Genomic DNA, 14,720 nt, shown 5'->3' with positions numbered 1-14,720 from the left:
TTAGGTTAACTTTCGACTTTCGTCAATGATCCTACAATTTGTTAAAGAACAACCTTCAAATAAACAAACGTGAAACCAGTCAGCTTCAAAGTAACCCAAATGGAAATCATTCATGTTGTCTTTTAAATTTCTTTAAGATTCAATTTCACATTCGTCAATTTCACGCTTTTTCAGCATACTTTCCAACAATCGACATGTAGCAGGAACGACCTTCAGTGAAGGTCACGTCACGTCAAAGGTCATGACTCTCTCTTTTTACCTCTATGAACTTTAAGTGATTCTTGATAAAACCATGACGGCAAACAACATAATGTCTCTGGCTATTTTTGTGACACTATTCTTAATTATTTGTCTTTCGAATGTTGAAATTCACTTTTGTCTTTTACCGTGGCGCGATTTTCCGTAATTTAAGACGTAATGTCTTCTCAACCCTCGATCCTGGTCAATAATCACCACCGCCGATCTTCACTACAGTTCTACATTTTACAACATCTGACACCAAATTGGCAATTTTTTCCCAGCATTCTTGGTTTCAGGTCCCGGAGAGGACAGCAAGGCTTGACATGTAACAAAGGTCTTGACTGACTCTCATTTTTTCCTTTATAAGAACAAAGTGATTCTTGATGAAACCATGACGACAAATAACACAATGTCTCTGCCACAAGCGCCTCCTGTTTGTGACACTATTCATAAATTATTTGTCTTTCTAAACCGTGTTGAATTAATTCACTTTTGTCTTGGCGCGATTTTCCGTAAATTCAGACAGACAGGCAGACAGGCAGATTTTTTATTTAAGTCTCACCTCGATACATATCACTGTTGAATATATACATTAATAAAATATACAGGTAAAAATATGTCGAGCCACCCACTATGGAGTTATGAGAGACTACATTGCAGATAAAAAAAATATTTACCAAAAAAACCGTTTACAAATTAGTTTGAAAAAGTATGGTTAATAGACTAAAACATTAAACCTTTAATACAATATGTAAAAAAACCTAAGACGTAATGTCTTCTCTTCCCTCGATCCTTGTCAATTATCACCACCGCTGATCTTCACTATAGTTGTACTTTTTACAACATCTGACACCAAATTTTCAATTTTCCCCGGCATTCTGTGTTTCAGGTTCCGGTGAGCACAGCACAGCTTGACATGTAACATTCCGTTAAACATGTAAAAGTAGAAGGGGTTAAAACAGTAAAACGCATCGCGAGAAATGCTTGTTAAAACCAGGGATAATCAACGTCTTCTATTCTCCCTGTTAAAACCGAAGCATCCCCTTCTCACCTGCCCGGGTTGATGGTGTGAGATGGCATTTGAAGAATGGAACCATTGCGTTTCTGAAAGATTTTCTGAGCCATCCTTTCTGAAATTTGATGATCACCCGTCACTAATATTCCTCGGAAATGTCTTAACGGGCTTATTGCACTGACGTCCTTGATATAATGGGAGTTTAATGGGTGTCTGTTTTGTTATATGAGAGAATCAGAATAAAGTAAGGGAATAAGGTGATATGGTTTATTACTGAAATGGAGAGACCTCCATCGGAGACCTCACTTGGCAATACAAGTTCGAGTTTCTTGGACACGGAAAGTATGCGGCAGACATAATGATTAGTAACCGTTGATGCTTCACTACCACTCATAACACGTTCTAACTGTATACGAATATTTAGTAATGTTAAGTAATAATGACAATCACAGTGAATTCATTACGCTCATATTACATGGAATAACAGCTTGAGTATAAACATAATTGTATTAGTAAGTTAACGAACTCCGTGGATGTTGACAAATACCTGACATAATCTGGGCAGCTCTGTTTCATAGTCCTTGATGCACATCCACATGTGCTCTGGGAGAGACATCGTGAGCATGCACAGAGAAACATTACTTGGCTATTTAATAGGTGATGTGTGTACGTGATACAGCTTTTACGGAACCATTTGTTGATAAATACTTTCCCTAAACTTAACACGAATAACCAAACCGATATTGCTTGAAATAGTCGTATTCATTTGGCACTTAATGTCAACTTGAAATCTGAAGACGTACCGCTCCATATCCAGCAGCTAGTTCCTGTTGACTGGATGTAGATGATGTGATGTACACTGTACTGGATGTAGATGATGTAATGTACTCTGTACTGGATGTAGATGATGTGATGTACTCTGTACTGGATGTAGATAATGTGATGTACTCTGTACTGGATGTAGATAATGTGATGTACTCTGTACTGGATGTAGATGATGTGATGTACTCTGTACTGGATGTAGATGATGTGATGTACTCTGTACAGGATGTAGATAATATGATGTAAACTGTACTGGATGTAGATAATGTGATATATACTGTACTGGATGTAGATAATGTGATGTACTCTGTACTGGATGTAGATGATGTGATGTACGCTGCAGCGGATGTAGATGATGTGATGTACTCTGTACTGGATGTAGATGATGTGATATATACTGTACTGGATGTAGATGATATGATGTGCTCTGTACTGGATGTAGATAATGTGATGTACTCTGTACTGGATGTAGATGATGTGATGTATTGGTCCATTTGGTGATACCTTGGCAGGGGGACGTATCTTTTGTCTGGACCAAGCTTAAGGTGGAGCTTGATTTGGTTGATGTGTAATGGATGCAATATAACGAAAGAGGAGGTGATGAAGGAGTTTATAACATATCTGACTGGCAAATTGGTGGAAAACATATGTCTAGAAAGTTGTATATTCTAACATTTTGACACTCGGATGCATATGTGAAATTTGTGCAAGGGACCACAGTGATCTGTTTGTAAATGTCGACGGGAAAAGATTATTCTGCGTTTCACCTTGTCCTCTTTCAACAAACTCTCGTCTGGAAATAAGACTTAAAGTAAATAAAAATAAAATCTCGTCTGTTGCGTCTGTACCGGAGTCAAGGCACTCCACGGAATGTACTCCTGGTGCACCTTTCTGTATATCACGATAATCCACGGGATTCCCTGTGATGTCAGTGCTGGGGCAGAAGATACTTGACTTATGGCATACCTGAGGAGAGCATGTTCCTTCCCCGAGCAAGGGGTTTCTGTGTGATGAGATCAAGCCCCACATGCAGGTTACGTGTCTGACGTTTGTGTTTGTATCCAACACACAGAGATGAGGTGAAGAGAACTGTGGTTTAATGTCGTGTTCATGATGATTACGACATGCATGCGTGCGTGTAATATATTCAGTCTAATTAACCATTGGCCGTTTAGGAGCAACATTTTGACTTGCAAAGGTGTGTGTCTGTGTGTGCATGTGTTAGACTTTGACTTAAGCATTTAGCAATTACCTAGTTTCTGACCAACGGTGAAGTCAGAAGTACTTTTAGTTAAGTGAAGCAGCTCCAGTTCCATATTCCCATGAAAATCAGAAGTTGCCTGGCATGTTGACCCTCTTTATACCTGGAATTCCCACAGGCAGGTTACCTGACGTTTTAACGCATGTTTCTATCATTTTTATCGTTACTAAAAACTTCAAACGGACGATCCAAGTCAATGAACACTGAGGCGAAACGGTATCATTTAGTCAGATGACATCAACATGGCGTCACATCAAACGCTACATACATGCATTTTTTTCTTTTTGTAATATTCCAAACAATGCGTCATCTCATCTCGGAAATAAATGTCGGATTCGGCCGTGGGTGGAGAGAAGATTAAAGGAGCCGTCAACAGCTAATGCACACTAGACGAAACCTAGACACACTTTATTTCTAAATTGGTATATGGTTTGCTGGTCGCTTTGGCTGTTCCCCCATTGCAAACAGACAACTGGGAAGTCCAACAGCGCCGGCGTCAGAGCGGAACTCGTCCACGCTTATTGTCGCTTTGCTATCTTTAAATCGTCAATTAGCGAATCCTCACGGGGAATCCCCTCTTCCTCCGTGCTTTTTGCGTCCATCCTAGACTGGCACAAGTCCCTAAGGTAAAAATTAATAGTCTAAATTGAAATTTGTCAAAAATATATAAATAACAAATTGACGTCCTTCTAGACTTGCCTCTTTAAAGGATAGAATTGCCATGCATCCATGGGCTTAGCATTCAGTACCGCCTTGGAGAAAGGTTACGTCCATTCGAGATTGGGCTTAAATGGCGTGTACAAGAGCTCTCCCGCAGCAGCAGAAATGATGTTTAATAATGTTATTTCATGATTTCCCATTGCTGGAGAATTGATGGACTCTTTGTGTAAGGGGCTACAACTCGCTTGGGCCTGGCAGGGTCGTTGTCATACTGATCCTTATGTTGTCTAAAATATATAGAAATATTCCTGAGCAAGCCTATGTGCATTCATGTCTAAAAAATGAAGACATTATCTTGGCACCTTTATTATACATACTGGAAGTTACTTTCTTATAAATAATGAATGTTATATGAACAAATCTTAAAATATTTCTCTTTCAGATGACACAAAAGTAACGACTAGGTTGTTACCATCATAGATTTCAACAGGGTATAGTCTCGATTAGACTTCCATACAAACGAAGTGACGGATATGTGTTAAATGGAAGGTCTTTGATGAGCATTGTTAAATCCGAACTTGTTCACTCTCTTCGTTGCAGAATTTTAATCATTTTTAGCTGCCATAACTTTAGTCGTGAGCGGTGCATCGTGATCCCTGTGTAGCTCGTGCAGCTCGTGCAGCTGTGGCAGGTCACGTGATCCCCTTAAAGGTTCGGCGCAACGCCAAAGATACAGCCGTCTGTCAAAACAACACCAAAATGTGGCCCACATCTGTGAACAGGTATGAATCCATCAAAAAATTCTTGCAAAGATTAAAATAGGTGTAAACCATTGTCTGTTAAGAAAACACGAGACTGCCAGTAACTCTGTGTAGCGACTTATCAAAATTAAAATCGTTCCACGGAGAACGACACTGACAAACATGCACAGTCTTCTGGAGGTCTATTTGCGCTCGTCTCTTCGAAGACCCGGGTTCGATTCCCCACATGGGTACAATGTGTTGGAAAGATTTCCGCCCGTAACCCCCGTATTTTTAAAATAATTATATGCCTAGGAATATACGCCTATGTTTTGTTATAAACAACCTATACCTAACAATAAACCCTAACCCTAAAATCTAACCCCAAACCTAACCCTAAACCCTCGAAATAATCCTAATAAATAGAATGCATACATATACGACCGGTATCGGTCATTTACCTTCCCCAAATGTTACGAACTCCATAATGACCATCTTGTGCTCAGTTGAATTTCATTCAAGGCAATACAGGTGATTCATGTTTTCATTCACTGATGTGATCAGTCGGTAGCGTTCTCGGTCATGCATTTATACAAAACGCCGTGCAAGATCTTTGAAACACGACCGACCCAGATATTCAAACATTATTCAAGCCATGTATAAAACAAATCTAACTGGTTCCAGTAGCATAGTACCTTTGAACATGTAACTTGATCTTGTTTTGACTTCGCCATAACATTATTCTCTGAAGTGGGATATTTGACCATGGCGCTTTCATTCCCAATTATCGTCTTACTGTTTGATCGAAGGCTGTTTACGTTTTATCGCTCCAACAAAACATATAACGTTAAACTTTGAACTGCTGCCTTGATCTTTTTGATTTCTAAACGTGGAATTTCAACTGTAATAGTTTTTGTATATCAATCTTTCGTCAGGCTTCGCGTTATTAAGGTTTAATTGCAAAGGGAGGACAGTGGGGATAGCTTGACATTTTGAAAATACAAAACATGTCAACTCGACCCGAACTCATCAGGTTCATAAAATATAACCTGAATTTACTTTGACCTGACTGTTGCAGTGAACTTTCAGTAATAAATACCCTCCCTCCTATTAAGTCTGCGGTTCATCCCTTGACTTGAGTAGACACGATATTAAGCAACGATTGTAAAATACTGTATGGATATTATCAAGTAAAGAGCACGCGATCCTGTAATATCAGAGATACACGTTAATCTGAAAATTCTCCTAAATGGAACAGCGTGTAGACGATTTCACTACATGAAGTCACGTTAATGAGAAAATGCTTCCTTTGAACAGTATTTCTTTTTCAGCCATTCAAATGCAAATGTTTAACGTTCATATATAATACGAATTACCATCTCTGATCATCTTCACTAATCTCTGGCATAGAACTTAATTCTCACAACGTATGGCGCCGGAATGACGAGTGTCGTTGATTTTGTTTTATACGTATGTTCTTCCAACGATTTGGTTGCAGTAATAAATCCGACCGTGATCTTTCATGTTGTCAGATAACGCCAGTCCACGTTGGACATCTCTGGGAACTGACACGGTTATTGACATGTCATAAACATCAATTAGTTGGGTCTGATTTCAGATGGCAGACCGTGAATGCCATAAATGATTGCTGGTTATAACCTAATATTAATCTCATTGCGAAGCTTATGAGTAAATCTTGATGCTATATTATCTAGAGTTATATCTTTTAAGTATACAGGAGCTAAATCGTTTTGAATTTATAACCTCTCGACTGAAACACAATCTAGAATAGAAGTCCTGTTTCACCCAGGAGAGTTCATGGTAGCAACCACAGCCGGCTGTATTGGTCCAGATGAAACTAGTCTAACGTAACAGTGAGTGAGTTTAGTTTTACGCCTCTTACGACAAGCATTGGTTACTGAAGGCTCATTCTAACCCGGACCTTCAAGGGTCCTAACGTAACAACGTGTATGAGATGTGTGTGAATGAATACTGTTTTTCGCCGCAGTTTGGACCATCGCATGAACAACACGGCGTCATATAAAACTTAATGGTGTGGTCAGGCCAGTCAGGCCAGCCACTGAAAACGCGAACAACGATCACGTTCATTTGGTTTCAAATTACTTGACCCTATTTTAGTCGTGTCTTTAAACATTCATTATTTCACAATGACTAGGGTATGGGGAAGCTCATTTGATAGGTCCTTTGATTTACTGAACATACGTATGTTTTTTGATTGGGTGTATTCTCTCCTGTGGTCAACGTTGATGTGAGGTGATTGGCATCACCGTCAGTTAAATGTCAGGGGTAATTATTCAAGATTTATTTCTGGATCATGCTGAGAAAACAATGACTTTCATCTGTGTAGGAACCCATTGACCTAATTAGATCGAAATAGTAATCGACAATACCCATCAACTTTGAAACGGTTCTATATATCGTGGCTGCGAGTGTCTGTCAGATAACATTTCTGAAATATATGGTCTTTGATGTTATTGTGTGCAGTGATCAGTTTCCGAAGAATTGCATACTGCTCATATTTTGTGTGACCCTCCACAAACTAGTTTCCATCATACCTGTGGATTATCAAGGCCATATTGATCATATAAACTATAAACTCAGTTCTAAATTTCATTTTCATTTTGGAAATGTTTGAATAAGCAAAAGTTTAATTGTTTGTTCGAATCACAAAGAAATTGTTCGTCCTTCACCCCTGAGCATGGAGGCATTCAGCGTGAAATGACGGTACGTACATGCACGTCTTACAGAAGATAAGGTAATAGTTAAGCATACGGTGAACCTGTTCACGGTTACTGATAAAGGAGATATTTTTAGTTTCTGACAAATAAATCTATTAAAACACATTTGCATCCGAATAGCATGTCTTCTTTTTCTGAGAATACAATTAAAATACCGCTGCTAATACCCAAAAGAATTGCCTTTGCCATTAGAAATTAACTCGGAGTGAAGCAATTAATTCTTGAAGAAAAATTGAAATACAGTTCCTGTGTGGGTTACAGATGATCTTTCTTGCTTAAACTGACAAAGGAGAAATTAAATTTTGAGTCTGAATTTTGTACATCACCCGACAGCGTCAGTACAATAATCTCCAACACTACGTTAAATCCTAGTACACTCCACCTCCCCTATTAGCAACGAAACCTCGTTAATTCGCACAAAACCGATACAAGCCTAAGTTTTTGCTTGCCTGACATGGCCATTTATCATCGTAAACATCTCTAACAATTAATTGTACCCCGCTTTGAACGGTATATTATATCTAGATGTTGGAGGAGACCGACACATGAAGCGTGAGAAGCGCCCATTCCTCATATTCCTACAATGTGTAAAGCCCATTTCTGGAGTACCCCACGCTGCTATTTGTCGAGTATTGCTAGACACGGCTTAAAACCATACTCGCTCACTTTGAATGTCCGGGAACTCCTTGTCTCATTGCTGTTTGATTTATCGTACAACCAACTTAAAGCACAAAAATGTGTTTCTATGGAAAGTCTGTTATCGTTTCAAGTTATTATTATTGCAGTTGCAACCACAAGAAACTGACCACTCAGGAAGGCGCTGTCTTTTTGCACTATTATTTAGAATGTCTGTACGTGGTTCAATATTTGCGACTCTTTGCTGTCTTACAACATTATATTGAGCCCCTAGGGCGCTCTAGAAAAGGGGAACCAGCATAAGAAGTAGTTCTGCAAGACAAATGGCTATTGCACTTTGTTCTTTAAACCGTTACTTGAAGGTAATAAAACCTTGTACCCTTGGCTGGCCACCGACCTCATCGCAACCATTTCATGTGGTTTGTATCCATTTTCCGTCGGGTTGTGAAATAACCATCTGTCGGAAGCAAGAAAAGCAAAAGAAGTGCCAAAGTTGTTCTGCTTGTGCAATGAAACCTACAATATGGGTGGATAATGGTTAAAATTTCTGAGCAGAATGTAATTTTGCCCAAGGAAGTTTTTAGTGGTATTCCCTAGCGACAGGAAACCGGCGAGAGTCGTTCTCTTGGTACCAGTGGCGGTTGAATAGCAGAAGAGTAATTGTGTCTCTCAATGGGCACAGGTCTGATTACTATTATGAAACCACTTTCAGCAAGAGACCAGACATTTTTTGCCTTTTCTTCTTTTTTAGTGTCTATCTGAAGCCGCAGAATTAAACCATAAACAGGCACGAGGACAGACGGTTTTCGGCACGTTGTACATCATTGTCGTAAACATAACGAAAGATAATACCTGCACATTGAGACATGTCTGATAATTTCATCACTTTCCTAAACCCAGTTCATGTTTTTTACTGTTTGTGAGGTAGTCGAGGGTGAAAAAAGTAGAGTGGGGTTTAGGATATTTGTAAAGGGACGCCACTCAGTCAATAGCCGAGAGAAGAACATGTCTGATGCTTGACCGAAATTCCATCAATATCCAGAAACACTTCAAACGACTTTACGAGCGTTCTCCATCAGAAAGAGTCATCTTCGTAGCAATCAACAAAGTATTTATTTATACACAAACATCGTATCGTCATCGTTAGCAATTACGATTCCCGGTAAGGACATTGTCGCTGCATAAATATATATCAGAACCAAAGAAAAATAAACAGTATATCGGTGTTTGGAGTTGATGGCCCCTACGCTTTTCGCTTTCTGTAAAACTATCAGCTTCTTAGACAATCCTAGGTAATGGTGTTTCTTCAGAAGAAATAGAAAAACAAATACCAATTAAGTATCCGCATTGCACACAGATAACCCGTTCAGCAGAACAATTCAGCACGTGTACAAGAGAAAGGTACCTGTCTACTTGAGGCTTAGTGTCTTTAACATAGAAATACAATGTAGATGTCAGAGATCTGGAATCTGAGGACTGTCTTACCAGTCAACTCCTTGAGATGAATACCTTCTCTGGTGGCACCAGTCATGGCAGGTCTTCCATATTGATGTACGTTACTCAAACAAAACAAGAACACCCGATTCCTTTCAGAAGTCTATAGTACATTTACCATGGCCACCGGGTGTCCGTAACTTCTTTTGAGTGGTGGATAACGCCTTTCTGTAAATTATTGTTACATCAAACATGCCATATTGTTCATGATAGTTTTGACTATTTCAAACCTCAAACAAATTTCAAATGACGAGTGCACATAAAATAATGTCAAGATTGAGGAAAATTGTCAGTGCTGGTCAATTTTTCCTTACCCATTGGTGAAGAATGCCTCTTGCATTATCACCACTGACATTTAACCGACGACGATGTTAACAACAACTCCACTAAAGTCAGTAGTAAGGTGCCAGCGCTTTTCCGAGGTGACGTAATATGCCCTCGGGGAAGCGCTGGCCTAACACCATGACGTCACGGGGAGGTGTTGACCTCCCCGTGACGTCGGAAAAACACTCACCACCACCATGACGTCACGGGGAGGTGTTGACATTGCGTGCCATTTAAATTTTGAAGGAGGCTAGGGAATGTCGTACAGTCTATGTAAAGCTCTCTACAATACTAGACCGCAAGACATACCTAGACACTCTTAATCACGCGTCTGTGTAAAGCTCTCTACAATACAAGACGGTGATATTCTACATAAAAACAAATCTGTGAGGTAGAAAAAAGCAGTACGGAGTGTTACGTTCTTTACCTCGTATAGTAAACCCCAAACAGGGAACAATTTTTGAAAAAAAGAGGTCTGTAAATGTCGTGCTGTCGATGTAAAGCTCTCTACAATACAAGACAGCAAAACAAATGCATCAAGACGCTCAATAACACGCCCTCCGGTTTATGTAAAGCTCTCTACAATACATCACGGGAAGGCGGTTATATTCTACCATCGAGTCGGACAGTCTATGTAAAGCTCTCTACAATACAAGACCGTACGAACATCGTATTCTTCATTGTTTAAAACCATCCCCCAAAATGTACCCACGAGGTAGACATCGTCAACACTTTTCTTTTATAAAACACAACAGAGACAAGTAAACAACATTTCACAAATTTTATTCGTAAATATGCTTATATTACATCGTATTACTCACAATTCAGCTCTCAGTTCACAAAACAGTCCTCGTATCACTATCGAATTTGAAGGGACACGTAATTTTCAGGAATGAGCACCATGGGCTAAACCTGTGATGTTCAAAGTCGATATCATCCTCGGCACACCATTTCCACAGTCGTAATCCACACCAGGCACACTCCACCTTGTCCGAAACACCGGTATAATAAAACCCTCTCCGGGATAGCTGTCTACCCTTCTGAACCAGCTGTTCGGGCCAGTCCTTAAAAGTAGCCATCCTGTCGTAGCCACATAACATCGTTTCGTGACAGTAGTTCTCACTTAAATCCGGGGCGGTGGGGTAGCCTAGTGGTTAAAGCGTTGGCTCGTCACGCCGAAGGCCCGGGTTCGATTCCCCACATGGGCACAATGTGTTAAGCCCATTTCTGGTGTCCCCCGCCGTGATATTGCTGGAATATTGCTAAAAGCGGCGTAAAACTAAACTCAGTCAGTCAGTCTCACTTAAATCCACCAGCAGCTTTCTGTGCACTACCGATGGTTGTTTCCCACAGGTGTCGTGCCCACGTCGAAGATGATATTTACCATCCAGAGTTACACTGTCTTCGTATACATAGTCATATAAAGTCACGGGCTGCTTCCTCGCGTCGGTATCATCCTCATGGCAATCGGACAATTGACCCCTTTCTCCATCCTTCTGGTATTTAAGAGTATCGTAGTACTGAGACATCTTTGCTATGGTGAGTGGACACAACCTCGCTCTCCGACTGTCGGGTTCTAACTGACTATCTCGTGGTCAGTCAGTCAGGGGTTCGCTCTCCGACTGTCGGGTTCTAACTGACTATCTCGTGGTCAGTCAGTCAGGGGTGACGACGTGCGTGACATCATCGTCAATCCCTCCGTGGGAAGTCGAGCTGTCAGGTTAGCGACGGTGGGGTGACAGCATCGTCAATCCCCGGGGGGCACACGCCAATCCACACCCCCAGGCACTAAGCACCCGTACACCACGCTTCGTTATACCAACGTGTCGGAGCAAACACACGCGGGTCTCTGTCATCGTTAATCAAAACAGAATCCACTAAGAATACACAACCTTACTCCCGCGCCTATTTAGAATTTTTCGAGCATACGTTTCACGCTATCATCGTACCATCTGAAAACCATCGAATCGTTCTTAAGCGTGTTCTTTTCACTGTAATGTTTCACTATCTCGTCGTTGGAAATACCCCTAGAACGACAGCTACTGAAATATAGGCTATGGTGTCCGCAAGCTACAGACGATAGACTCTGCACGCCAACTCTATTGTGGGTATATTGCAAACGACCATATTTTGACACAAAATCGTGAAATTCCACCCAAATTCGCGTGTAATCTATCCCGTACGAGTCGTGTATGTGTAATCTACCGGGTGCTTCTATACTTAACGGGAACCAGTGACTGCCCGGCTCACTCTTCTTGTCAGTGTTGCAAATAAACACAATGGGATATTTCAATCTTTTCACCCCGCTAAGCATAATATTGCGTATATTATTACCACACACCTCTTCCAAAGTATCCCTACTACTGATACCACCGTAGTTGTTTTTAAGAAAAGGGTCGTTATGTCCAAACCATTGTAAATCTCGTCCGTACAACATTTTAGAAGGATATGTAACCCCTCTGTCGTCTACATCAGTGTATAGTAGCATTTCTAAAGTGGTCAAATTCTATGATACTGTCCAGCTCTCTATAGCACACCAACGTCAAGGCTCGGGGCGTTGGCTGCGAAAATTTCAATTCTATGCCAACCTTACCAGAGCTCTTCGGATACACGTGTGACATGTCGGCACCCAAAACGTGCGTTAAATCGAACACAAACAACGTAGTACCGTCTAAAAATTCTTCAAGAGTCACTGTGTGCGTGGAATTTCTCCCAAGGCCACCCGTATTTCTAAACAGCTCCAGGTATGTCTGATACATTCGCGTAGAATCGGGCTCGAAATTGACGGTATGACATCTTTTACCTACCTCCTGACCGTTCACTTTTACGGCTATTTCAGTCAACGCAAAAGGTTGGAAATTAAAAGGATTTTTATTCGAAACCCCCGCAAAGGATTCGTTGTCGACGAGACCGAGTACTATTCTTTTAGGGATATGACCCATTATTAAGTGTTCAGAATTATATTCTCTCAAGCCTTGAGGAATGTCGTGTGCCGTGGTTTTCACTTGAGCTATAGGATACTTTACAGTGCTACCACGCGTCAAACCCCTGATATGACTGTCTCTAATGGCGGGTGCTACGTTTACCTGTCTCACATGAAACTCGGCCGATAGTATGTGGCAAGCATAGCCGGGTATGCGAGTACCAGCCTGGTCTGTGCTACCGTGTAACATGTAGAAATTATGCGGGCTACGTATCAGTTCAATTTTTAAAGGCACACCGTCTATCAGATATCTATGCTGCATAAACAAATCAGAGTGTAATTTCCCGACGAGCTCTACGGGTCTACTGGGGATGCATTTGCGTCGTCGTTCCTCGAAACCCGGGTTTGAATTTCCCTGCCCTAGAGTGCAGTTATTGAAACAACCCGCCTTATCTTTAATGAAATTCTGCGCTACCAGATTGTTGTCTATTTGCGATTTATCGCAACTCAGTAGGGTCTCGATAAATGCTCTGTACGGGTATGTACCCAGACTGTCCGTTAATTCTAGCTGGTTAGACCCCGCTATCACCCTTACCTCACGAAATAGAGAATGTAGAGTGTTTGTCACTGGTGCGCACACGTCTCTGTGTCTAGTCACCGTCTCACCATCCTCGCTCACCACATTGTCAGCGACGGTAGCGCGACCATCCATGCGCCTTAAATTCACATACAATTCTCAGGTAACATTCGGCCAGGTCTACGTAGCTGTTTATAGGGTTATTGATATCAAACCTTATGGTACCGTCCCAGCTGTCCGAGACCCGTAACGGGCTATATTTGGTCCAATGTGAATCCGTCATCGTGGAAACCATACCCGGTAGCGAAAATAAATCCAGCTCACTTTTACCACACTGCACGTGATCCATATTCCCCGACATCATAATTTGAAACTACGTTAAATCTCTACTAGAATACCAAACTTCTCTTAACCTTTCTCCTACGCTTCTTTCTTTTCAACAGGGCGCTACGTCCCACGCCAGCCGTAGAAATCCTCTGTTTTTTCCTACGTTTTATCGGTGTCTGAGTACCCGTACTAATTTGCCTGCGCTTACCGTTCGACGTTCCTGTCGGAAATGGTCCCAAAACGCCCGACATTGTGCTTTTAAGCGCCCTACTACCACGCCTTCTTATACTTTCTGACGCTTTTGCACTACCCGTGACCACGTCGCCCGCAACACCCGCGGCAGCTTTGGCACCCTCCCTCAGTAATACTTTACCCGTCGACTTTAGCAGAGGCATCGCTATTCTACCTATAGCGCCTAATATATTTCCGAGACCAGCACCACCCTGTCCGTAATGTCTACCGACGTACACCGGTATGTGATTCCCATGACTACCGTACATCGTTCATATGTCACCCCTCGCTTTTAAAATGCAGTATCACCACCGACCGACCGCCAGCAAATGACACGGGTCGTCCGCGATCGTCTCTTATAAGAATAGTCACAGAACGAATCTCGTCAAATTTTAAAGACAAATATTGTATAGGATTTTTTTCGCTCACGTATACTACATCTTTCAGCATTTTCTTTTTGACGGGTATCAACGTCAGCAGAGGCGTCAACGTGTGACCGACGATCTGGTCGTCGATAATGTCCGAATAGACGTACATGTTATGGAAAAGTTGTTCTTTGGAGAAATTGGAACACGTATCGGCTACGGGAGTGGTTCTGGGGTCCAGTATGCATACACGGGTGTCGCCCACAGTCTCGGGTACGGTGGTAGTGAAACCCAACATAGAAGCCAGGTAGGGCGACACGTCGAATCTAGGACCACATTTACCTAA

This window comes from Haliotis rubra, unplaced genomic scaffold (genome assembly GCF_003918875.1).
Source record: "Haliotis rubra isolate DU_JTF1 unplaced genomic scaffold, ASM391887v1 Scf881, whole genome shotgun sequence".
NCBI classification, from domain to species: domain Eukaryota; kingdom Metazoa; phylum Mollusca; class Gastropoda; order Lepetellida; family Haliotidae; genus Haliotis; species Haliotis rubra.
Note: the sequence above shows the minus strand (reverse complement) of the source record.